At 45.3% G+C, this 25339-nt stretch overlaps 1 long non-coding RNA gene across 1 annotated transcript in view; it reads left to right on the top strand.

The window, feature by feature from the left end:
* The window catches only part of LOC144173492 (uncharacterized), a 63579-nt gene extending 38674 nt beyond the window's left edge, over positions 1–24905 (top strand). The window contains exons 3-4 of the long non-coding RNA XR_013323294.1: positions 6566–6581; positions 24776–24905. This is a non-coding gene — a long non-coding RNA (uncharacterized LOC144173492). The remainder of the gene's footprint in view (positions 1–6565; positions 6582–24775) is intronic.
* The last annotated feature ends 434 nt before the right edge of the window (positions 24906–25339 follow it).

Here is a 25339-nt window from a genome sequence, read left to right on the forward strand (position 1 = left end):
CGCCCGCCATCTCGATCCAGTGGACGAAGTAACCTGAACGTCGGGCAGCGAGCTGTCGCCCGGTCTCGCCATCCATGGCTCGTGCTCCCCTAAACTGGTCTTGGTAGCCCTGGGAGGTAAACCGGAAGCGCTGCAACAGGGCTTTTTTCACTGCCTGATAATCCAGCGCTTCTTCGGCCGTCATGCGGTCTATCACAGTCAGGGCCTGCCCGGACAGACACATGCTAATGGCCGTGGCCCACTTCTCCTGCGGCCATTCCTGGGCGGCCGCACCCCGCTCAAAGCGTTGTAAATACGCGTGCAAGTCGTCCCGCCACTCATCGAAGATGGGGAGAAGTTTTTGGGGGTTAACCGTTGCCGCGGGGGCTGACGACCCATTCGCTCCGACGCCATTCTCCTGGTAAAGATTTTCTTGGTGGCATCTCCCGGAGTCGGATCTCTAACAGAAGAAGCTCCTTCTTCTGCTCATCCACGGCCTTCTGCCTTTCGTCCTCGGCCTCCCGCCTCTCTTCCATGGCCTTCTGCCTCTCATCCTCGGCCTCCCGCCTCTCTTCCGCGGCCTTCTGCCTGTCGTCGTCCTCGCGACGCGCCTCTCTGTTCGCAGCTCGTGCTTCGCGCTGTTCGGCGCGTTCTTTCTCGACCCAAGCTCCCAGCTCAGGCCCGGATAATCCGTACTGTACCCCGAGCGCGGTTCATTTCTCGAGTTCCATTACGCGAGGCTTTCTGGACAAGGTAGCGGACCGTGGGTCAGTGTGTTAACGGGAAACCTGGCAGGCTCGCTAATTTTTGTGATGAAGGCCCCCGCGAGCACTTCGCGCTAGACCTTCGGACGGAGCGAAAACATAAGGTTTGGAATACAGAGAGACATATTTAGTAGCGAATCAAAACGAGAATATACACAAAGTGAACACGAAGGGAGGAGGTACCCGAGACGTTAACAGCGTACACTTTCACGCGAGATTGAAATAGGGCGAACTAGTATACATCAAAGTCAAAGCATGTGTAGCCTTACCCCGTTCGGAGTCCGGCGTCAGTCCCACTATCCACCTACGTCGGTGATGGGAGCTGAGACGACTCGCGGAGAGCGCTTGTGCTTGTTGTGGCACCTCGGGCCTACGCCGCGAGGAGAGACCGATGACCCGTGGGCGCTGTGCGGCGGTCGCTTGACGACGTGCGGCCTGGTGCACTTGTCGGGGTGCAAACGCCCTACGTCGGGCCTCGGGAGCTTGGCGCGGACTCAGGTCTCCGATCGGGCCTACTCCGCGAACGCACTGGAGACGATGGACGGGATGGCCAGGGCTTCCCGGTCACCTCGAATGGAGCCAACAGAACGGGCCCGGGAGAGGTGAAGCTCTGGCTGTCAGAGTCCAGGAGCCCGCCACACCACGCAGCAAAACCCGCCTTGACGAGATTCCATCCCCCAGCAAAAACCCGAGCGCACTCCGCCTTCCTCTTCCTCTTCCACCATAGAGGCCCATATCTTGTCCTCCTTCGCCTGGTTAACCCCACACAACCACGTTCCGGCACAGCACATCACTACAGTATACTAAAATAATGCCGACGTGAATTGCCTTCATCAAAGTAAACTTACATGATATTGCTGGCACAAACATTTGGAACATATTTCTTATGTAGCTTGGCCAGAAACTGTCCGAAGCAGTGGAAGAAGTTTCGGAAACAGAGAGTACGCATGTAGTCGGGCTATGCCCAGGGTACAAAACAAAAACGACAAAAAAAGAAGAGAGAGAGGAGGAGGAGAAAGATAATGAAGGGGATAATGAAGATAAACAAGGCAGCTCTCTAGATGACACCACGAGAGGGCAACGTACGTGGCGTAGGCTGCTAGATAATGCGGAAGCCCGGACAGTCACGGTTTCAGAAACAAGAGAAAAGTATACAATAAGGTATTCAGTGGTTGGGAAGAGTGGTTCGGAGGGAGTCATACAGGCATGGACGAAGATTGTATTTTGGGTGTGCCCCCCGCGGATGGAAAGAATAGATACAGTGCACGAAAGAGCATTGCTCAGTGATCTAGCAATGGAGCAGAAAATAGGTAGGGTCTGCAGATCGCACAGGATTAAACGTTTCTAGGTGGTGGTGGGAACGCTGCCTCCTTCCCAAGGACAAATCGCATTGTTGAGCCGCATTAGGCTAATAAAGCTGCTATCTTTGGAGAGTTTCTGCGAATTCTGATGGGAAACTCAAGGTTAGGATTACTAACAATGTCATAAAAATTATGAGGTTGGAAAATTTATTCGAGGGATAAGCACGTTAGTTTTCCCTAGCTTTCTTTAATACCAAGCGTCGCTGACCCAAACCTTTAAATGATATAAGATTCACGAATCGCTAGGTCATGGTAGATTTTGAAAGCGGATTCTAACATTCTTGCTTTAAGACGTTGAAATGCCTTGCTGGGACCGTTCACATGTCTTGACGGGGGAAAAAAAGGACGACGTTTTTGCACCATAGCGGGTATTGCGGAACTCTCTTCGGAAGGGCGTTTCGCTTTGGCTGATATATTGTTGCCTGCAAACAGTGCACTCTAGAAGGTATGCGACATTAGCGGAGTCACAGTTAAAGTTAACTTTTATATTTATGTTGTAGTCTGAAGCCGTGCTTTTGGCAAGGTGTGTAGTGGTCATGTGTGGGCGTACTTTACATGGAGGTTTATTACAGGCCATGCAACCTGTATTTTCCGGTCGGTTAATACGAGAGTTAGTAAGTAACTCGCCTAAACTCTTACTACGCCTGTATACGACGCGTGTTGGTTCGGGGAATATGCTTTTTAAGCATTCACTTTGATTTAGAATATTCTGGTACTTTCTTAGGAGGGTTGACGCTCTTGGAGCGGAGGCTGAGTGGGTTAAGCTAAGTTTGTTTCCGGGGTAATGTTCGGGGCATTTTTCTTGAAGATTTCGTTGTGGTCTCATTGTTTGGCTAGCATTATAGGGTCATCGATAACTTGTTCCGGGTATTTTAAATGCAGAGCATTTCAGTAACTCACGATGTCACCCGCGTTGGCGTCCGTAGTCCGCATCACTCCTCCTACACTATATAAAAAAATAATACTGACTCTGCGGGCGGAGCGCAAGGTACATAGTACTCTACCCACTGCACCACAAAGCCGACACAGAATGGAAGGTTACGAACACGCCTTATATCCTTGACTCATTCAACCGTCGGCCCCAGGTGCGCCCTCTCCCCCGCGTCCTCCTCGCCTTCTCTCCGCTCGCAACGCCCGCTCTCGCCGCGTTCGGTTCGGCCGCACAACAGATGGGGAAGTGCGCAACACCCTCTCTCGCCGCGTTGGTTTCGCGCTGATCAACAGTCGGTTCCCGCGCAAGAACAGGTGGGGGCGCTCGCATCGCGCTCTCTCGCCGCGGTCGGTTCGCGCTTAAACCACATATGTCGTTCGCGCGTGCTCCGGTCGCTAACATCTGTGGCGTGATCGTGACGTCAACATCACGCGTTCGTGTGATGGCGTGATTTTGGCGCGATAACACTTTCTCGCGAGGGGCATTGAATTGAATTCGATTGGATTGGCTTGGATGGGATTGGCTTGGCTTGGGTTGGATTGGATTGGTTTGGATTTGTATTGGATTGGATTAAAGTGGATTGTGTTGGATTGTGTAGCATCATAGCCGCGCCACGTTGCGTCATAGCCACGGCAGGGGGTTCACGGCACGTTTCACGTTTCACCAGCGACTTCATCGACAATGTCTACGCTGGAAGACAACAATTACAACAACAACCAATACGTAATCCATACGATTTGCAGGCGCGCCCCCCGCGGAAATACTCTGCATTTGATCGTGCCCCTCGCGAGGGGGATGTTTTTTGAGCTAATGTTTTTTTAAATGGCCAGTCAGTTACGCCAACTTTCGAGCGACGGACGTGTTTGTGTCGGCGTTAAAGTAGTGTGACCACGCCGTCTGCCAACTCGGAAGGCGGAGTCACCGTCGTGCCGACGTCGTGTCGGCCTAGAGTGAGCGCGGCTTAACGAGAAGCGCAATGGAAAAGCAATAAAAATATGCACGAACACAATAGCGTGTAAGCGCACTGCAATAAACGCTTATCAACCAAAGGGGCCACCGAAACCCGGCGACTCTGGGCAGTCGACGTTTTCTTCGCCGGAAATGTGAGAAAAGCCGTCTAACGGCAGAAATCTGCTTATTTATTCAAGAGGGCGCAAACAACTTCTCAACAGTTTGAGTCAAAGTTGGCTTGGTTTGTGAAAATTCTCCCAAAAGGGTGGGATTGACTGTAAGGTGTTGCTGTCTTGTAGGTTCTGACATGTCCACTTTGGAAGTGCAAATACTGCCGCTTGTGTGTTGGTGTTGTATACAGTTTAGTTTGAAGCCTGCCTTGGAAAGTAGTAATTGTAACGTCCAGAAAGTTTACACTGTGTTCTAAATAGCAATGAGCAACGGAAATACTTGGATTGGTTGGATCTCCTCCCTTTCATTGAGGCATTTACCCTAGCTCATCCTAGTATTTACGCAGCAATGAATGGACTTCTGAGAGACTCGATGAGATAGAAGACCTGAGATATGGCCTCTACTAAGAGATCTCCCTCTGTGGATCAATCGTGATAGCGACGGGCCCATTGAAGACACTGAACAAAGTCTTATAGACTTTAAAAACTACCTAGCTTGGACTCAGGTGTTCAGCCAAAACATCCGAGGCACTGTTCCTCGTCACCGATTACCAGCGGAAAGTTTCAGGAACAGCAACAACATAAAGTAGGAGGACGGCAAATCCCCGCGACTGAGAACATCAGAATACTGGGTCTTTACGTCCACGAGGACGGCTAATACCCGCGACTGAAAACATCAGAATACTGGGTCTTTACGTCCAGGACACCGCCAGAAACATGGAGATTCTATGTCGACTTGAAAAGCCGGTGTCACGTTTTTGCAGAAGGAGAAATGCACCTCAAACAAACCAGTGGGGGATGAAGGAGCAAACTTCCTTCAGTCCTTCGGAGTCGAACGTCATTTTGGTCACCACCTAAATGAAGCTCACAATACCCGAGAAGAATACGTGGGACGCAGGAATAAGAGAGGGAATCAAATGTGGGCCACGTCTTCCCCTGAAGACGTCGATGGCCAACATTCTTAGTTTAGGCGCAGTTAACACTTCATATAATCTCATAGATGTGGAAAACGCGTCGCAACAGCAGACTGCTGGGCAGCAGGATGGGCCACAAAATACCAGAACGCTGGTATAAGATCCCAGAAGTAGCCAAAAAACATCCCCCTCGCGAGGGGCACGATCAAATGCAGAGCATTTCCGCGGGGGGCGCGCCTGCAAGTCGTATGGATTACGCATTGGTTGTTGTAATTGTTGTCTTCCAGCGTAGACATTGTCGAAGAAGTCGCTGCTGCCGGCCCCGCCTACGTGTTCTACCCAGCGTCTGCGTGTCCCACGCCTACGTGTCCCACCGTCTGCGACAAATGGTTCTTTATTTCTGGAATTTTAGTGTTCGCTATTTTAAGGTGCTTGTTTTTTCGAGATGGTGCATATGTGGGTTTGTATGTTCCAGGTCGCTAGGTAACGCGCCCTCTTCGAACTAAGCAGCTTTGGTATTTTATACGTTTGCTGTTTTGGTGATTTGTGCATTTGTTGTTTTTGGAAGTTTGAGGTGTACCAAGTCCTGCATTGCCTTTTGACTTCGAATCGTTTTAGGTGGATTCCAATTACCTATAGGTTCAAAGGTAAGTTTTGTCGGTACGGTTCTGTTACTGGTGTATAATAAAGTTCTCACTGGCTGACTGACTGACTCCCTCATTACACATCTTGGATTTACACGAATGGTCTATTTAGATCTCCGCTATCGTAATTCTTCGATAACCCTTTCCATTTCTCCACCCTTTATTGCCTAATAAACGCCAGTACTAAACTTATGGGCTAGGCAACACGACAAGCACGTACTTTTCTGGACTTTGATGAAAACTGTCTCCCAACAACCTCACATCTCTAGCGCTTAATGAAGTACTTTACAGGATTTTATGTGCTGTTCCAACGAATGGGTGACATTTGACTCCCTTTTTATTACAACGTAACTGCTATAGCCAATAGGTGGGAATTTCGTGGCGATGGTATAGAGAGATGTAAGGCGCCGTTACATTTTGTAGGTCCTGCTTATAATGCGATTTACTCGGTCGTTAAACTGCGATGGGTGGTTGTGATGAAGAAAGGAGTCAAATTTGAACTGATTTATAGCTTAAAAACTTCCAACACAAAATAATTGTTTCTGCAATTCATATTTATTTTACTCATTTCACCTTTATTATTACTGATTTATATTTAATGAAAGAAACGATGGTCGGAAGATAGCAAAGAAGTTTTAGGATGGTTTAATGCAATGTGAAATCGTGGTGTGCCTGAAGGTCTCGTTTCTTCATATGATATATCTAAAGGCACCAAAACAGCATAAGCGTTAACGAGAGCACTAGATTGTAAATAAAAGGTATTACGAGAACAAAGTTTATTGATATTTAATATAAAGGTACGTTCAATGCGGCAATGATATATAGCTGATCGACCATTTTTGCGATTCCAGGTTGCCGAAGGCGAAGGTAAGTTTTTCTTTAATCTTTTGTTTAGTTTGTTTCCTCAATCCGATTTTTAAAGTCACCCATCGACATTGCGAGAAAAAATCTGTCTGTGAATTCCGTGTACATGCTTCTTTGGGAACTGTTGGTTGTACGCGGTCAATACGATAGCGACAATTTCTTTGCCGAGTTTTACTCGCAGAACTAGGCGATGTAATCTGGACCTCGATACTGGTCATCGGGCCTAATATCCTTCACAACGAATAAGAATTTTATTTTTGCGGTAGCCGAGTGTGTAAACGCATCCCATGCCACGTTAGTCAGCCAGGAGTTTTGAGGTTCTCGCAGCTTCCTCGCCATTCTCAACGAAGCATAGTTGGAGCAGAGCATCAGAGTTGCCCAGAAAGCCGTCCCAATGCTCGATGTGTTTTGATAACCACCCGAGTATAACACGTCTGTTAGGTGGTGTTAGTTGAATCGGCACGTAATGCGCGAGGATGAGCGCAGACGCGCAGTGCTTGCGGTTATCTGAGAATATTTCTTTGTGGACGTGACACGAGGCCACCGGATTCCGGTAGTGTTGCTTTACAGTTGTCCCCACGGCTTCATCACCGCCGTCCACCTGTGCGGTCCCGTGTTCTTTATGCGTCGAAAACAGCGTGCAGTGCAGGCAAGGCCAGTGCAACGAAAGAGACAGTAGAGGACAGCCGAAGCTGAGTATTTACCAGAGTGGTTCTTTTTTGTTGTGTCAGATTTGCAGCCGAAATGACGAACATGCGTAGAAAGCTGGTACACTGTGGTATCTTTCCGCGGCACATAGATGCAGAGGCGTTTTAGCGGGATGGCGGAGAGGCAGACGAAGAGACAGCTGCTTGTCGTTTACGTTTCGGGATTTTGCAGCTAGAACGTGTAAAAGCGGACAACTCGGCGCTAGCTAAGCGGGTTGCAGAACTGGAGGCAGCGCTGGTAACGAACGGGACGAATGCATGGCAGTTGAGGGAAAGTTAAAAGCAGCGCAGAGGGAGCTAGAAAGTATCGTTCTTTCCACAAAAATTAAGGAACACCTCGGCCAAAGCAGCGGAGCGGTGGCATGCACTGATGCCGGGTTGCAAGGCCCTCATACTGAAAATTTGCCGGAAAATGCCGACAGCAGAAAAAAAAGTCCCCACCTTAGATTAAATGTTTTTAAAGAAGACAGAAAAGGTGTCATTTTCAACAATGCGATGCTAGTGTGTACTTTTACAGCAAAGCTGTATACCTCTCTTTCTAACGGTTTTATCCCCGTGGGCGATAACGCCGAGGCGCCACGGCCTAAGATGCCGACGGCATGCGCCAGGTTAATCACGTAAACAAACATCACGTAGCACAAACTGACCAATGATCATGATGGCGGCAGCGAGCAATAGAAGTAAAGAGTGCCGATACTCTTAAACCGTAATATTGAGACTAGACGAGCGCAAGTGACAAGCCCGTCGAAACTTTTTTTTTCTTTAATGCCTGCTTGGCGGCAACACAACACGCACTGTTCAGTACACAAATTACTAGCTCCAGCCAGCAATGGGCTAAAGTGAGTGGCTTAAAACATCTTAAATTGCGCTAGAACATCCAGAATGGGTAACCACTCAGGCTCTTCCGGCATCACTCGATAAACTTCTCTTATATAAGCAACGCTTTCAATGAAGTACTCTCGCACTGTGCGAGCATCCTCTTCGGCGTTTTGAACCGCCATGCGAGTTTTCCACATAGAATGCAGACTGAGTGCCATGAACATATCATAGGGCACGCCTCCATCATTGTTTACGGGCAAAAAGCGAATGCCATAAGGCGTTAATGGTAAGTCTTTTTCCATGGTTCGTCGAAGGATGTCCCAGTAAAACACCGCATCCCAACAGTCCAGAAAGATGTGCTCAATTGTTTCCAGCTTTTGGCATAGTCTACAGTTAAGTGTCCATGGGTGTACATATAGTCCTTTTTCCTGCAGCCAGGCTTTTACCGGAAGCGTGCCGCTATGAAGTTTAAAGAAGAAAGATTTAACAGATGAACGTACTGGCATTCGTTTCACTCTTTTTAGAACATCTTTTCCTGAACCCACTGCATATAACTGACGATAAACCGGAACAGGCAGACACACATCAATCATATCTTTGTACAAACGTTTGCGCGGTGGACTACTCAAATACTCCGAGGAAAACCTAACCCTTCAAATCCTAAAAGCATCCACCACTTCGCGCAAGAACCCACGCACAATAAGAAACACTTCATACCCTCCTCTATCATCATTCGCAGTGGTATATAACAGCTATCCTGGGCATGCACTTTCGCAGGGCGGGATGGCTGCCAAATTTTTCATTACCTTGTCAGAAAAGATGAACAATTTTGTAGAAGTAGAAATCCTCAACGACGCTACCAACACCACCACCACCACCATCATCATCATAATCATAATCATCATCATCAACAACAACACCATATTCTCCAGAAAACTGCATTACAAATAGTATTCTTCTGCCGTGATGCGGGAAAGCGACAGCGGTTGACTACTGTCTAAAAAAATTAAAATATCCAGGTTTAGTAAAGCATTCTAATAATTAGAATTGCTAGAAAGTGGCGTTTCGTACAGACTGTGTTTTATCAATTTGCCACCACCCTTTAAATTCCCGTGCCTATTATGCCAGGTCATGTACACTTGCCCCACTCTGCATTACATCTCAAGCTCCTGTGAACTACTGAAGCCTTATAGTTTCAACCAATGACTCAGCATGAAGGTTTTGACGCTATGGATGACGCTTTGACACTAATATGCACGATATGAAAAAGTGCAAAGAAAATTTTGACTTCTTTCGTTAGGTAGCGCTGCACAGTGGTGTAGTTGAGTGACTGAATTTTCGAGGCCAATTCTAGACATTTCCAGATAACCATGATATGCCTAAAAGTTTGTTCTGCTCTGTTTATTTTGTTTATGAACAGCTAAAATGCGGTTCAATACCAAATAAGGCCCTCGTGTGGAATGTGGTGCATCGGGAGGGCTCGGAACTACATGAAAGTTCCATGCTCAAAGAAGCCAGGTCTCCACACTAAAATTTCCATTTCCACAAGTCTCGAAACGTCGCCAGTTAGGCCACAACTCGCCAGACCTGGGAACCCAGCACCAAGGTGACACATGGGGCGGAAGGTAGACAAGGCAAAGATATTCCCACGTGCAGAGACGTCGGCTTGCCTAACCAGTGGGAAAGCAGCGTGACATTGAAGAGAAGCTCGCGGCTCATCCGAACATGAAGAGTAGCGTAGCAGAGCTGCGTAATAGAATGGGTAAAGAGGTATAAGCGTGTCAAGGCCGGGTGCTTCCCTGGTCAGACGTTGCAGAAACCTTGTGTTCATTGCCACCGGGCTTAGCGATGTTCTTAAGGGAGAGGTGGGTTAAACATGACCAGGAGATAGCGACGGGAGTAAACTACCTGCGGGCGATGACCCCAATTGTGGTGATTGCGGTCTGCACCGTGCTGGACGTAATAAAGCAGGGCGTGTACACCGAACTCGCAGTACTTCCTGGTAAGACGAGAGAGAGAGGCACCACAGGGAACTTGGGCTTGAAATGAAAGACGTAAACAAGTAGTGGGCAGCATTTGATACATAGATAGAGAAAGGGAGAGGGAGAAATAAAAGAGAACCACTTTATTTTACAACAGGAATATGGCCCACATGGCTTCGGTAACCTCAACAGCCCGTGCTTTCAGAGTTTCTTGAACCGCTGAGGCCTGTTAACTGTGATGGTGCATGGAGTCGTGTTGGCACTCACACAGCCAATGAATGTGGGTCATATAGAATCTTTTCAATGGGACAGGATTCACTTCAGCCCGAGGACAGGGAATAAGGTAGAATGGCGCTTAGGTGTGAGAGCGATAGCTTTTTAGGGGGCTCCGCAAAGCTACGAACGACAAGCTAGGTGACACATGGGAAACGACTGAGGTATGCGCATTCAACGCTGGGAGGCCAGAAAGACTAGAGATGACCGAAGAACCTATAGATATAGCGTCGAATGTATACAAAGGTTAGTTAAGTAAAACCAATAAAACGAACAATTTCATAATCATCCTCATAATCATCATCCGCCTACTCACGTTCACTGCATGACTGAAACCTCTCCGATTGACCTACAAAAATTCTGGCCCTGCGCGGCTCCAGTCCACGCTTTACCCACGAATTTTTCTATTTGATCTCTTCATCGGGTTAAAGGCCTTCCTTCCCCTTCTTCTTTACCCCTCTCTTGGTATCCGCTCTGTTGCCTAGTTAATGGTTTGTCTCACTACATGGACATCCCAAGTCTAATTCTTTTTTTTTATTGGAACTGCGATATCTTCTACAATTTATTAAGTAAAAAATTCAGTGAGACACGTATATTAACCCCGTAGGTGGAATGCGAAAGGGGAAAGCAAACGCAATATATATTTATTCTGATGCATAAATATTCTTGGAGAAAGAACGCCTAATAGGTGCGTGGAAATTCCGAACTACCTTGAAAATGGGAGAAACAAACGTGTACGCCTTAGACGAGACTCACCTCCGAGACCTACAAGCCCAACCTGTCATGGATAATTAGGTCTTCGAAGGGTGCAATAGAATCGAAGGAATAAAAAGAGGAAGAGGCGTTGGCACAATAAACAAGTTGCCGACTGGCAGAGAAGGCACGGAATTTCTATAGAGCATCTATAGGTTAAAGGCAGGAGAGCGGAAGAATTACATGGCTAGAAGTTGTGTACCTTCGGGCCACCAGCGGGACAAATGGCGGTCAGAGAACATAAAGAGACAAAACGAACCGAGAAGAGATATCAACCAGTTGAAAGATTATGGAGAAATAATTTTAGTTTAAGATAGGAATGCCCACATAGGGCTGATACAAAGATCACTGTGGTTCTCTAGTGATAGATCTATGTCAGGAAAACCGGCTAGAATAGTAAACACAGAAAACAATTGTGATAGAGAAATGACGTAGGAAAGCGGTAACAGAGAGTTACAGCATAGATTAGTCTACACTCTCACACAGCACAGGAAAGGGTGCCGGTAATGAGGATACATGGAAGTGGACCAGACACCTTAAAAAGGAACAACAAACGGCATACCTTCAACGTTGGAGATGCAACCTGGACAAATTTAGAAATCGGTAGAGCCGGAGGCACTAATTTTAACAATGAAGAGGTACATATCGCCACTGATAAGACGAAAGGTGGAATCAATAAGTACGCAGACGAAACTTGGGATTACGAAAAAAAAGATCGATTTCATAAAGCGTAGTATTGGGGATGCTAAGCAACGAAACCGATCAAAGGGAAGATACATCCAAGCACCAGGTTGAATCAGGAAATAAACGGGCTATTGACCATCGCAAAGGGCGTCAAGAGAACACACAGCGGAAAAAACAATTGCAACCATGTGATATAAAGCCGGGCGTAGTGAATAAAAATGGGATAGCTACCGGGGGAGAAAAACAAGGGTGCAGAAAATGGTACGAGCAAAGATCAAGAAAAAAAAGATAACAATGAATCACATGAATCTGAAAGAACAAAAAAGTCCATTCCATAAGTTTTGGACACGTGAAATATCACTAAGCTCAAAAAACGATATCCATGAAAAATTCTTGGTTGACGAGGAGCGCAAACGTTTCGAAGTACACCAGGCGTTGGCGAATATTCATGGAGTCAATAGTGAGATGTTTAGGTAAATAAAGGAAGGAAAGCAAGCGCGCATAACAACGGCACCACAGAAGACTGCGGAACAGCAAGTAAATTTCAGCAACCTTGATTTGAAAAAGCGTACAAAAAAGGTTCCCCCAAACGCGCAGTGGGTTCGGACGGAATACCGATGCAGCTGATTAACTCCATTGGGTGAAAAAGCAAGGCATAATTTATGAAGGTAATAGATAAGGTGAAAAAACCAAGAAAATTCCACCGATTTGACTAAAAAGCAGGATGAAGGTAATTTATAAAGTCGGAGACAACGAATTCAGTACTGATTCATACAAACCACTCACAGTAACGTCAGTGGTGTATAGATGCGTAGTTTAGGCGATGAAATTTGAAATACAAACATGTATAGAAAAAATCAAATCCTTCGAAAGCTGTACAATGGATTCAGACAAAACCAATACCGGCGTTTGGATGAGAATTTCTTCGTGATAACACAGTGCATTGAAATTGCGAAAGCTCAGAATAGACCATTATCGATTATGTTAGTGGACATCAAAGGGCATGTGACAACGTAAACAGAGCACTGCTGGGGAGGGTGCTGAAACTCTAGAGCTTAGAAGACGAATTAATGCAGTTCCTTATCGCACTCTATAAAAATAAAGAGTGCACCTGTTATGGCAAGGGCAGAAATGGGCCCAGCACGTCGTTACCCACCGAGGACTGAAACAGGCATGCCCTTCGAGCCCAATACTTATTATTCTTTTGGGGTAAAAACGAAACTAGAAGAAACTCAATTAGGGTACAACCTAACGCGTATGGGAGAAAGTGAAGTGGTGCAACAGCATATTCAGAGAATGTTGTAAGCAGACGACATTGTTCTTTCACCTGATACGGCGGCAGTATGCAAAGGCTTAGAAATATTAGTGCCAGAGAGTCACATATCTCCGCTTAACTTTCAGCACTGTAAAATCGGAAATAATGGTTTCCAGTGACACTATCGCTGACACAGTATAAATTCAGCATTGTGAATAAAAGAGAGACAAGTAAAATAAGTATTTGGGAGTGTAGATAAACGACGGAGAACACCACTTAAGTCAGAAGGAAAAACGTACGACTAAAGGAAAGCGAAACGCATCTATAAGGAAGCATATAGCTGTGTGTGGGTATAACAAATATAAGGTAGTGAGAGGAATGTGGAAAGAAAGAATTGTTCCGGCTTCACATTTGCCAATGCAATACTCTGCTTAGACCCAGACGCTAGATCATTCCATGAACTGAGCCAAACAACGGTAGGCCGCTTGGCCTCAGCAGCACATAGTACAAAAAGTAATGAAGCAGTGCTTGGGGATGTGGGCTGAGTTTTGTTTGAAATTTGAGAAGCACAGAATGAAATATGTTTTGAGGGGAGGTTGAGAGCAATGAATCAACGTAGGTGGACAGCTTAAGTTTTTAGGTACCTATACAGGAAACGCGTGCACACGCAGTGGATATGGTAGTCCAGAAGATTAACGATCAAATACATAAAGACGACCGGATAACCAAAGACAGCCAAGGCAACCAAAAAGAAGCAAGACATATAAAAACAAATAAATGGAGCGAAAAAATTTCAGGCGTCGTAAGATATGTAAAACATTGTTAGAGATGCACAGGCCAGAGAAGGCGGAGATTAGAAAGCACAACTTCTGCGCTAATTCCAAGGAAGTACTTCGCATTTTGAGGCTAGAAAAGGTTGCTTGAGGAATAAAAGCTTTGTGGTTTAAATATACATAAAACGATGTGCTATGCGTGGTCTGCGGAAAATAAACAGAATCTATGCGGCACATACTGCTGCAATACGGGTGTATCCATCCCAATCTACATGAGAGAAATATTTGGCATCGAGAAGCCCTAGGTTTTAAAGGTATCACAGGGGGAGTTACCTTAAGGCTTTCGAGCCGAAGAAAAGATTAGTATGCCGGAGGACCAAAACGAGAGATCAGAATTTTGTCTAGGACAGCTCCCACCTGTAACAAGAAAAAAGTATTTAATGATTGCTCTTAAATGAGTGCATGTAATAAACGAAGAGTGTAAAACATAGATATTATAGTTTTGTTGGTAAGGTCACGCGTCAGTACCCCGTTACAAGGGGGATACCACGAGCAATCAATTGATCCATGCAGTGGATGCGATATTGTCAAACAAGGTGTGTGTGGCTGGTAATCTGCGCCTATTTGTTTTTTACTAAGTCGTGATCTTTTTATGCGGTTCTGTTGTGGAACTTGTGTTAGTAATCTGTTGACGATGCAGGGAGGGGGGAGACGGGGTTTACGGCTACTTATTTGAGGATACTCTCAGAAGTACCGGACAAACCTTGAAATTTTTCTCGTGCATGCAGGCGTGATTTCACAGACACGTTTACTCAAGGTGAAAAAAATATGGTTTGGAAAGTTTATTAAAGCAGAGCTTTCGGTTTCTTACTGGTGGCGTTTGTCGCCTCAAAAACTCACCGGAGAACATCCAACTTTCCTAGACGATGCTGATAACTGTGAGTGGAGTGAAAGAAAAATACGCCTGCCCTCGTCGGCATCAAATCCGCGTCACGCGCATAACGAAGTCGACGTCTATCTTATTTTGCCATTCCTACATGGTCGAAGCAACTTGGATTTGAAGAATGGTGCGTAGACGTGCATAAAAAACAACTAACCTACAAAAAGCCCGGACGTTAAGGGAATACAAAAGAGAAAAAATCATGCACCTCTCCCTCTTCCGACGATTGCTGAAGATGACACATTCTTCATGCAAACTCCAATGGCGAAGGGTCAAAGTCCGAGCCGCTCCGTTCAAAAGACGAAGCCGTGCAAGACACAGTCAAAGCTCAAGCAGTCAAAGTCAAAACCATCTGTGAATCGAAGTGTAAATTAAGACGACAACCAACGGACCGCTCCAGACTAAGCTTCGAATTGAGCAATCGTCGTCGTTTGCCTGAGGAGTTCATATATTTTTTTCAAACTTTCTGGTGGGTAGTAAGGTGTATTTGCGTAGAAGCAGTGATTATAACTTCTGAATCATTTCCGGCTCTTAAGAAAGAAATAACCAGCTGGTTTTCAATGCAAGTGTTGTGCATATTCGAAAGTTGCTGGATAAATGCTGGTTACTGGAAAGTTGCTGGATAGAAACGATTACCTACGCACTTCCTGAAAACTTCCTTCCTGCAACACGAGAGTATCCAGGCGTGGCTGAGAAAATGTTAACTACTGTGTGCGGGAAATTTGGTAGATTAATAGGAAGGTTACCAAAGCGAAGCTTTCAATGCCTCACGGATGGGGTCGTTTGTGCGGTTAAAACGCGCTGCAGGAAAGCTACTGTGTAAAATGTATTTAAAAAAAACGATGATGACGATAAGCAAATGCTCATTGAGCGCCTCAATAAAGAAACGCTTCTGGTGGTCGGAATGCAACCGTAGTTACTCGCGTTACTAAGCCGACGTCAACCCGATTGCGCCATTCCGATACTCGAAACAGACTGGATATTGACCTTGGACTCTGGCTTTGGTTGCACGTGAGAAAGTTGACCATTTTAAATATCTTTTTTTCAACGAAGAGGCATAATTTCTAGTTTCTAACAAGAACAAAATGGGGGAATCGGCGTGCAGCGAAAGGGGCATCGATCCTTACCCGACGAACAAGAAGGAAATGGCACGGAGGCATTTTTGAGCTCTCAAAGGCGCTAGTACAATGATCGTATCGCCTTGTAAATATATAGATTTAGCATTTTTTTTGTTTGTGTCCCTATTTTCCTGCCGCCGCGTAGCATGTTTCGTCGTCCAGGGTCATCTCCCAATACTGTGTCATCCCCCAATCCTTATCTAAGACTTTGCTTTGTTTCGCCATGAACGCAGTATTCGACCGTGCGCCAGACGCGCAGGGCAAACTTTGCCCTGCAACTGACCCGGACCAATTCTTCACCATGTTCTTCATCACCATCCGCGACTGCAAGGATTTCACTTTTGATCATTTCCTCATCATCCTCAGCGCCTCCTGTGTCCTCGAGGGGACGGCCGCCTTCTAAGATGAGGCATCGTTACGGCAATCAGAAAATATGGAAACTGGCTGGTAGTGCCAGAGGCATCCTTCAGCAATGAAATAAAAGCAGTACAACGCACGAACAATTGGTCGAGCTGTTATGGGCGCTAGCATAAGAATTGCGTGCCCTGTAAATAATGCGCGGCGCCATCTGCCATCACTCGTGTCGCCTCTTTCCTGCAACCCCATTACACTTTACAGGGTATCATTCTTCGTGAAGTACCCCCAAGCCCCCACCGTGTAACGCCATGTGTTTGCACAAAACGGCATAATTACAAGAGCTACACACCTAACATTTACAATAGTGTAAACTAATACCATAGGGCGCAACAAATTTAACACCAAAAAAATACAAGCAGGATAAAAATTAAAACTCTACCGGGAGTTACGAAATAAATTATACATTACAAAACAAAAGCGAACTAAAAATTGCCCAAAATTAATAATAAAGAATTCGGGAAGAATGATCTACCGTGTAACTCAACAGAGATAATTGGTCGAAACCATTTTACCACAAAAAACACTAAATTAAGAAATGTAAAAGTCCGCGCACTAAAACAAAATTTCTAACTCATGCATCTCACCCGAGACAAAGGCGAAAATAAAATCTCGGAGGAACACCACAAAAACAGAAATCAAAATTGCACAAATGGGCCAATGATAAACGGCCTGCGTTTGCGGAAAAATAAAAAAATGATCAAATTTCACACATTTCATCCTTACAATAATTACACTATATATAATTGGTTCAACAGAATGTTAACTGTCGTAAATTAAAAAAACTCCATACATTTTAAAAGTGATAGCACAAAATTGATTGATTGGAGGGTTTAACGCACCGACGCAACGCAGGTAATGAGGTATGCCGTAGTGGAGGGCTCCGGATTAGTTTTGACGATTTGGGAATCTTTAACGTACGTCGATATCTTGTACACATGGACGTTCTCTTTCCACCTCGATCAGAAAAGCGGTCGCCACGGCCGGGAATCGAACCCGCTTGCTCGTGCGCAGGAGTGCATAAAAGTACAAAATCAAAAATACATAACACTGATTTAAGGGGGCCAGTTAGTACAAATCTAAGCAAGAAATAGTGCGAAAAAAGAGGGCAACAGACGAGCACATGAGCACACCGCTTACTATCAAATGAACTTAACCAATTCGCTCAATTTGCTACCTTAAGACAACTGAAATTTATTGTCGAATACCAAGAAAACGACCTTTAAATTATATCTAGTGTTCGCATGTTTGATATGGTGTCGTCTGGCTTTTTTGCGCGCTTTATGGCTCAAAAACATCTTTCAAACGCCTTCCGTGCAAGTTGGTGAGAAAAAAAAATGGCCAAGAAATATTTACAGAGAAGAAACAATTCAAGAATCAGGATCAAAAATATAGCCCCTTTCATTCTGGACACACATATAATTGCTGGATTTACCAAATTTATTACTCAGAATAGTTCAAAGGTCGATAATTCATCGAACGGAATTTTAAAAAGTGACACATTTGAAATAAAAACAACGCAAAAGTAAAACAATGAACAGAAGATGTACATTACCAAACCTGGCCGATGAAATGAAGAGGAAAAATTCGTGGGGTGAAGCAATGAAACCACAAATATAGTATTTGTGAAAACCGGTGTAGTCATGACATTTGAACAAGTTGTCATAATTGGAGGAGGTAACACTAAAATGGTTAAAATATCGTAGATGGAGCTATACATCTGGAAACCATAAACTCATGATGCAGACGAGCGTTCTTACAATGTTACTTGTAAGTTGTAAGTGGCCGATTCTCTAAGCCCACAATTTTTTTGCGGGGAGGGGGGGGGCGAAGGAGGATACGGGCAAGTCAGTTAAGCTAGATGGCTCCTTGAGCAGCGGAACCATGGTACTGAACATCTGACAACGAGCTTCAACGAGCTCCACAACGCTCAGCCAACAAGGCTTTCATCGCCCTCGTGGACTAAGCCGACCACTCTCGCGCACATGTTGTGTTATTGTTTGAGATATAATCAAATGGTTAGAAGTACACCTCTCCAGCAGCTTCCCACATGACCATTTTGGATTAGGTAACCACCAGCCCAAAAACATCGACTTCAGAGCATCAACGCTTCTTTTAGTGGCACTTTTTCTTAAGGTTCATGCAGAGCTGTCACAACGCACGGCAGTGTGACTGGGGTCATCATGTGAGTCATCAGGAGCATCCTCAGCGGCTGTCTACAAAAAAGCAGGAGTTAAACGTTGCCGGATGCAAGGAAAGGCGCAGGGTGATATACAAAAATCTACAAGCCAGTGAGCGTCCCCATTGTTCTCGCAGAAAAACATTCCCCTTTTCATCTTTTCGTCTACTACAGGACGCTCAACAAAATCACGGAGAAAGACGTTTGACTGCTTCGTCTAACAGACAATCTCTTAGACGATTTGCGTCATTAGAAGTAGTTATCTTCCATGGGCTTAAACAGCGCCTCAGGGAACATCGGAGCGAGAAACGCGCCCGCCCGCCAAAAAGAAAAGTTATTGCTCCATAATAACTACTGAGGGAGGTGCTACCTTTTCATATCCACTCTGCCCTGTGTCTTTCAAAGAATGACGGGCACTCTATGTTCTTGTCTAAAATGGCACTCATTCACTCAAACACCTGAATGCTGTATTGGACGTGATGCGTTTGCTAGACTTTCCCTGAAAACAAAAACAACGGGAGTTATTACCTTTTATGTTGATTTTCCGAGCATCCCATTTAAAAAGCTTGGCGTAGATATACAAAGGCCCTTTCCAGCGCCCCATGCTGGAAATAAGATATTGCAGTAAGTAGTGAATAACTTACCCATTATTGTGAGGAAAAGATATTACACCAATATTCATCCTATGCAATTTCAAACTTCTTTGTTCCCATCATAAACTATGAGGCGGCCCCACCAGTCACCATAACCGACAGAGGCACTATGTTTCCGCCGCACTAAATGTACAATTAATCAGAGTATGTTATGCCGATCTATAAAGAGAACAGCGTAACACAGCCATACAAACTGGGCCACAAAAACGCTTGAACACAGCAACCGCTGATTTGATTTCTATATACTTTTGCATTGATGACAATAACCGGGCTGACTTACATGCTGCCGTACCTGAGGTTCGCTTACAACACGGCAGTCCAAGAAACATGTCTCACTTCTTACGGCGGTTTGTCCACGGCAAATGTTTCGTGCACAATTGCTTCCAGACGATATTACGTGTCCACTTCAGGTGCCAGGAAGTACGCTCACTGCACAAACTCTGCCTGGCAGCTTGCTCGACAACGTATTTGTTGCAAAGAAACGACCGATGCTGACAACGACAACTTACTGCCTAAAGAGGAAACGTTCAAACCAAGCATCCAGAGCAGGGTGTGGGGCTTTGTACTTCTCCCGGTACGGTATAAAACACATTGACGCCCCTACTTTGGGCCCCTCAATGCGGTACACAAAGTAGGCGGCGGAAACTATCAAGCTGTTCCTGAAAAACACCAAACTCATCCCGTGTAGGGTCACCTTACCCAGTATTTCATGTGAGCAGAATGAAGCGTCACACTTAGCTGTGTCTTCACCGGGACGTATTCAGCCACAGATACCTGCAAAACCGACCGTCCCCGATATTCTGTGTGGACGTTTTACTGTGGTGTAGTATATTTCTGAACCCCCTGCCCACAGTTTTCATACCAGTGGACCTGCTTAACTCGACGCCTGTGCAGTCCTACTCCCCGCCAGGCCAACTACCTTTCACACCTGTTATTCACCTTCCCACCACCTACGCCTCTCTCACAAGTTTCACAATCGGCTGATATCGGCGGTAGCGCCGTCATTGTATGGTCGGAGAAAATCAAAGGAGAGGAAAAGTTCTTCCGCGGAAAATGTAGCTGTCGCCCTTCCCCGCGTCAAATTCCACCTCATCGGATAGCTGCGAGTCACACCCGGATAAAGAGCAACTTGTCAGCTTGGAAAATCGACGTGAGGTCATAATTCTTCTTGAGCTTGAAAGACTTCCCTCGCGGCATTTTTGCCTCTGTATTTCACGTCTGAGCACCGGTGTCTGGTTAATCACGGGCGTCCGGGCAATCCGTGCATAGGTTGGGTGGGGAGGGGGAGGGGCGTGCAAGCGCAGTTAGATTCATGCAGCTACCGTTGACATGAATGTTGTGCTGGCGGGGGATTTAAACGTGAAAGCCTCACGGCTGTCAGCTCTCTTACCCAATGGAGTCGTTTAAATTAAGGTGGCAGTGCTACAAAAACAGTGCGATGCCTACGAAGGCTGAGAGAAATGGGCATCCCAATGTTTTTCCACTAACACAAAGCTAGAAGTCTTGCAGATGTCAACTCACTATGTGACGAAAAAAAGGCGAATGAGCACGATAACATCTGAAACCCGGGGCCACCACCCTTGCTGGCGCGCGTTTTATTATTATTATTATTATTTACAGATACTGCACGCCCTTCAGGAGTGAAGACACGGGCTCATGCAGGAGTGAAGACAAAGAAATACATCGGCATAAATTGAACATACAACTCGACAATACATCAGTGTTGCTTGACGTAATTTTAAAGCGTACAACACACATAGGCGGAGGCGCAAATATGCTTACACAATCGCATATAGAAAAGAAATGAAAATGATAATGTATTCCAATTTTGAAACAACACTTCAACCAAAGCGTATAATATCAACCAAAGCGTATCAACCAAAGCGTATTGTTCGTTTAATAGCTGCGAGTCCCCCCAACAGGAACAGCACCTTCCGTTCTTGGAACTCTGGCCTCAGCTAGTATTTCTCGTTCTTTAGAAAGCCCGGGAGAGGAAAATGTTCGACTTTGCCTTTCACTTCTACGCAGGGTCACGTGACCGGTAATCCGTGTGTGCGTGCACTGGTTGGGATGCAAACGTGCCAGTGATTTCGGTTTCTTGCCCTCACCGATGGCATGTCCGTTGTGCTAACGGGAGGCCTGAACATGTGCGTCAACTGCCCCATGCGACCTATCCGGTGTATTCAGTGTACAAGCAGATCGACAAGCAGTTTCTCAAGATGAGCTCTCCGCAACGCAACTGTCTGCCGTATACGGCACGGGAGCAGGAACGAAGTGGTGGCACCTCTCCTGAAGCTACCCAATAGCAGGACGTCACTCGCCAAGCACACCGACAAGACCGCCACCGTCCCGCCATTCATTGACTTTTCGCTGCAGATTTCCCTACACATTTCACTTTCGTGCTTTACCAATTCCCCTGACAGGGGAATAGCCCACAGTTTTGTTTAATAAATCAAACTGCAAATCCGGTGTTAGACGATCTGACTTCTCCGCCTCTGCACCGGTCGAAGGAGGTGACGAGATCGGCGGTATAATCACGGAGTAGAAGTTCTATGGCATGTGTTGTTGTGAGCTTCTTCATTTTTCTAACGTCAAGCGTCTACGCAAAACGCGAACAAGGCCCCTAAACTTGCCTTGCCGGAGTGCACATAAGCGCGAGAGATCGCGTGTCGCTATCACGTGGCATTTAGCGAGAACGCAGGGGGCAACTCGCAGATGGGTTCGCTGAGAGCACAGAAATCTTCTCTTCGCCTGGTCTCGTAGTTCAATCGGTAAGACAACGGGCTCACGCCTCGTTTCTCTATTCGTTCCAAGTTCGGTTCGGTTTCAGTAACTTCTTTTATTTGTTCGCCGGAGTGTTCTGTTGACACCAAAGGTCGCGACAGAACCCTTGGGTGGTAGAGGTAAACAACGTCTCTTGGGTGGTAGAGGTAAACAACGTCTCTTTAAAAATTCGGCTTTTCTCATGCTTTTTGTGTTTAAAATGCTTCTATAAGTGTGAACAGATCTAAATATTCGGCAAAGCAGAGACCACTGCTCAGAATTTCAAGTATTTCGTTACCCATATTTGTCAGCTCACGTTCCATCAATTACCCCAGACTTATATTTCGTTTTTATCCTGGGACGACACCTTTTTATAATAATTGTGAAGCGATGTTACCAACCTTCAGACCGGATTGAGTGAGCAACACGTTGCATGTGCGAATTTCACATTTATTTGTTTTTCGACATTATTGCACACCCAGAAATTACATAATCAGACTTCCAGGCCAAATGTGAGGGATTATGTCCCTTGTTTAACAAAGTCAACAGTTACAGAACTTCTTGCACATGAGCCAGTACTACTTCTGATTTTTACGTCCTATTTAGCTCTATCACAAAGGCTTCAACTCTCTGAACTTATCAGTGCTGTAGAATTACTCTACCTCACATAAATTCTATATGCTGATTAGGAATCTTCCCTAAACTCTATCCTTTCCCGTTTCCCTTGTAAGCATAAAGTATGACGGCTAGTGAACACTTTATTGTCCGCATGTTCTCTTGAGGCACTAGCAGACGTAATACTAGCCTATACTTCCAGAATGATGCGTAATAGATCACAACCAGCGACCTGAAGGTACACTAAGTTTGTGTTACACGTTTCTATCTTTGAATCGTATTGACGGCTGCCTTGTCTCCATCATACATAGAACCTCGCGCCTTATCTGTCTGTTGCCTAGTATCGTTTTCAAATGCTAAACATACGCGGAAATCATAGGGCCCTGTGTTCGGTTTCAAAGTTCGCAAAGAGCATTCTTCCGGAACAGCGTTAAACGAACAGGACGCAAAGGAAGGACACGAGGGAATCGCTGTTTCATTGCGGCGTGCCTGTACTCTTTAGGAGTACCAAGTATCCCATCAGTCAGCGCTCGTCACTTTAAACGTTCCTAAATCTTTGCTAATCATTATTCTGATAAGCAGAGCGAGACTGAACATTTGATGTTCCTAAAAGATCGTGTCAATTTGAGCTTTCAGTATGCTTTTTTAACGAAATCAAGCCCAATGAATCCGCCTTTTACAGAGAGTAACACCCGACGTATATTACACGTGTAGAGACGAACTATACCGAACCTCAATGATTAAGACAAATTATGGGACCCAAACATTTGGGTATTTATTACCCTGTGTCCTCAACAAAAATCGTCAAATTCAGAAAATGGTGCATAATTCCCTTTCAATACATGATTTCAAACGTGATGTTGAAGGCATGTCTTGAGCCTTCTTACTCGTCCTATGGAATAAACTGTGGTGTCTCCCGGAAAACGAGCACCCATTCTTACATCAGGTTGATCCTACTTTGGAACTGATGTTACTGGAGCGATTTCTACGTCGGCTAGAGACGTTGGTCTATCGATTACGGTTCAACGTAGCACTCACAAATACCTGCCGGTATCGTCTTGGCCTAACCTAGAACCCATATTGCGACAATGGCGGTTCACCGCAAACAGCCGAGCATACTCTTCTGGAGTGCCATACATACGGTCAAGCAAGAAACAACCTCGCGTAGAAGATCAAGAGGCTCAACCACAACTCTCTAAGTTTAAAACAACTTCTGGGACCATTGCTATCTCCGTCGTTTCAGCGTAAAGTGCTAACCGCTTTATTTGAATACCTGAGATGATGTAAGACCACAACATCCTTGCACTGTGCAACGCTCTATAGACTTTTCACGTGTCGTACTGACGGTACCCAACACTCGCTCTAGCTCTTTTTCTTACTTCTTTTATTTCCTTCTTTGTTCTCTCCCTTCCGCCTTACTTCCTATTGCAACATAATTTCCTCCTGCTCTCCCCGCAGAGTAGCATGTAGGTGTTAACATTCCGCAGACCTCTCTGCTTTCCTCTAATAAAGAGCTTTCTCTCTCTCTTTTTTCTCTCCCCTCATTGTTGTACACGCTCAATGATTGTTGTTTTGCACTCCTGTAAATTTCACTGGTCGAATTTTTTTCTTTGAAGTTATTTGGTGTTGATAGTGTTTTCTTGCATTCTGTGCTTTGTTTATGTGTGCCACTATCGGTGTTAGCAATGCTGACGTACGGGTTAACGGGCGTCAGCCATGCAGAGTCAGTGTGCCTATAGCCCACTCACCAGAGAACACTTGTCTAAAGAAATAACTTTCAAAATCACACAAAAAACTCATAAAAACGTCATTTAGCACTTTCTGAGTAAGGACTTGCTGCCACAAATCAGGTATAGGATGAATGTTTCAGTTAGAAATGCACCGAGAACGTCAGACAAGCAGTGGACCCTCCGATACACAGCATGGCTACTTCACATCGTGCTACTTCGCATTACTTCAACCACAGATGTTTCTGACTGACACGAAAAGCCACAAGACTCATAAAATGGCGCCAAAATTACTCAAGTTTGTTGTTAGATGTTCCCAATATGAATGCCGCACAATAAAGATGATTATAAGCTTAAGGGGCGATATTGTATAGAAGATGCAGACATTTTCTATTTCGCAGGCTGTCCGTAAATACATAGACCCATCTCCAAAACAAACAGTCCCTATAATAATAGTAAACACAGTGAACAAAGCTCTTAACAACGATAAGAACAGTTTTGTAAAAGGAGAAATGCTACCAGTCCTGTTTTTTTTAACGCAGGTATGACAAAAATGGTCAAACTTAAGCAAGAAGCCAGGAAGTATATCCAGCAACACCAAAGCTGTGGTAGAACTATTGACAAATGGAGCTTAAAAAATGACTCGGAATATTGGAAATGCCCTCACAACGATTCCGTGTAAGCATGTTTTGTTATACTTTATTGTTTTATATCAAACACCACGGTACCGTATGTAGTATGCATACTATGTATAATGTATACATGTATATAGTATTACCCGAACAGAAAAAAAATGTGGTGATCCCTGTTTCATAGGAATCGGTGTAGCACAAAAGTGAAAGAGGCCTTCACAGGAGAAGTTGAATGTTAAGAGAATCTCGTTCAGGTAAGAAGAGTTTGCGAGCCTGAGCCCGCCAGACGAAATGAGGCCAACAAGCAAGAAAAAATAACTGCGGTTTATTCCGGGCGAACAAAACAAAAAATGACACGCACAGAAACAGCAGCTCGAAACACAGGGCAGTCATGAGAACAGCGCGACAGCAGAGGGTGCCTCAATTCATGCGCGCCCTCGTACACGAAAAGGCTGGCATCCACGAGCCATCTTT

Source organism: Haemaphysalis longicornis, unplaced genomic scaffold (assembly GCF_048455015.1).
Source record: "Haemaphysalis longicornis isolate Haplotype H1 unplaced genomic scaffold, Haemaphysalis longicornis Haplotype H1 scaffold_3, whole genome shotgun sequence".
NCBI lineage: Eukaryota > Metazoa > Arthropoda > Arachnida > Ixodida > Ixodidae > Haemaphysalis > Haemaphysalis longicornis.